The sequence below is a fragment of the Penaeus vannamei genome, chromosome 34 (genome assembly GCF_042767895.1).
Source record: "Penaeus vannamei isolate JL-2024 chromosome 34, ASM4276789v1, whole genome shotgun sequence".
Classification (NCBI taxonomy): Eukaryota; Metazoa; Arthropoda; class Malacostraca; order Decapoda; family Penaeidae; genus Penaeus; species Penaeus vannamei.
Window position 1 is genome coordinate 8,001,693 of NC_091582.1, and position 2,161 is coordinate 8,003,853.

The following is a 2,161-nucleotide window of genomic DNA, read 5'->3' on the forward strand; positions in this document are numbered from 1 at the left end:
ATCAGTAACGTTTAAATACAGCTATGAATGGGAATGAATAATTCCGAAGTGCATGATGTAGAATTAACTATGAAAAAGGTAATGAATTTCTAGCAGTCGTTGCATTCTGAAAGTATTGATTCCCATTCATATTTCCCAATATGTCACACTAAACGATAACAAAAAACAATAGTAACATAAATAAATCCTAGTTATCGATACATAAACAAACAAACAAACAAAAGAAAATGTAATGTAATGATTACATATCACTTTTCATTCATAACGGTTACTGCAACGATGCATATTGTCGAAAGGGCGGAGTCTACCTTCTGTTTACAAATACGTAACAGTTTGTATTTGATTCCAAAGGTTGCAGAATATGATGATGGTAATGACAGCAATAGTAACAAAAATAATGATAATAATGATAAAATATCAATATTGACTGAAAAAATAATAATGATAATGATGCTATTGGCGATATAAACACCAATAACAATAACTTTAATGATGATAATAACAATGATACCAAAATGGTAGTAATCATATTGTTAAAGTTCATCTTGGTAGTTGTAATAACGATGATGCCAATGGTAACAACCACAACACACAATAATATTAATCGTAATGATAGCATTAGTTATTGTTGTTGAGAAAATACATTGTGTTATATATATTAAGAAATAACGAAAAAATAGCACTATTGAAGAGGTTTCGCTTTGTACTTATATAAAAAGCGTTTGACTCATTTAGGTATGTAATTCTACCCACTGTAGTGACGGTAATTGTGGAAATGCAAGTCACGGTAAGGCAGCTCGATTGTACCTAAAATCAACAACCTTTAAAACCACCAAACTATATAACTGGTTGAAGTATGCTTATTGTCGATTTTACTGTTCATGTTATCGAACTTCATAATGATTTACTCAAGGAAAAGACACATGAATCATTAATAAATCGCTAAAATACATAAGGATAAATGAGCGTCGTGTTCTGGTAAGATTACACGAGTTGCCAACGTGTAGTATAACGCAAACCACATTTACGCGCAGAGAAAACGGGGGTAGTTGTGTGAAATCACCGTCAAGGTAAGTGCTGTAGTCACACAAATTTTTGAGAATGCATTTTAACATCAATTTCTTCGGATTATTGATCATACGAGTAGAAACGTGTCAATAAGACGTATTTTAAGTGCTCACATTGTATGTAGTAATACAGTTAACGGGAATAGCCAGAGGTCAAAGAAAGAAAATTCTTCGATGCTGCAAGAACGTGGGATAACTGACACTTTGAGAAAATACCAACACCCGGATGCAATCTACCCAAGTGGGCGTTTTCTTTGAAAAGACATTCATGCCGTCATTCAGAAACCACTTTATTTGCATTTTCTATATATATATATATATATATATATATATATATATATATATATATATATATATATATATTTTTTTTTTATAGATGCCCCTCCTCCATGAATGCGTGGAGGAGAATGGCATCTAGAGAGATAAATTAAACTACTTGTTTACCGCTACTAAATGTATATTTACCGTATTTTCTCGTTTTTATACAAAATACTGCGGCACTTTACTGATTGTGGGAGCTGGCAGAAAGTGAAATAATTGTATTTCACTTGCTTTATCAAGCACGAATTTGATGTTAAAATTACGGGGGAAAATAGAATAGCTCCAGGGACCTTAAATTTGGCTTGTATTTCAGCTGAACTCAAGCATTAGATTATCATTTGAAAAACACTGATAACACACTCCACAGAAGCAAAATTATACCGATATGGATGCCTCAGTTTTGTTACTTTTCTTATATTAATATTATTCGCATTACTTTGGCTGTCCCCATTGTTACGGTCACCATTAATTTTACCATCGCCATTACCTTTATTGCTGTATATTTAATTGCTGATGTTACTAGTATCGCTGTTTCTGGTAACTTTATAACTCAGCCAAAGAGGTTATGTTTTTCGTACCGTTGGTTAGATTGTAAACAGGATAACTAAAAAAGTTATGAATAATCTTTATGAAATTTATTACCAGAGGTGTGTCTTAACCTAACGCCATTAAATTTTGGTGGTGATCCGCATCCAGGATTTTTTTTTCAAGGGATTGCAGAAAGAGAAAGAGAAAGAGAGAAAGAAAGAGAAAGAGAGAAAGAAAGAGAAAGA

The 2,161-nt window shown here is 32.4% G+C and overlaps 1 protein-coding gene across 2 annotated transcripts in view; it reads left to right on the plus strand.

The window, feature by feature from the left end:
- The first annotated feature begins 1,008 nt into the window (after positions 1-1,008).
- The window catches only part of LOC113823565 (failed axon connections homolog), a 5,932-nt gene continuing 4,779 nt past the window's right edge, over positions 1,009-2,161 (plus strand). For both annotated transcript variants that reach the window (XM_070113369.1, XM_070113370.1), the window contains exon 1: positions 1,009-1,070. The gene's annotated coding sequence lies outside the window, so the exon portion shown is untranslated. The remainder of the gene's footprint in view (positions 1,071-2,161) is intronic.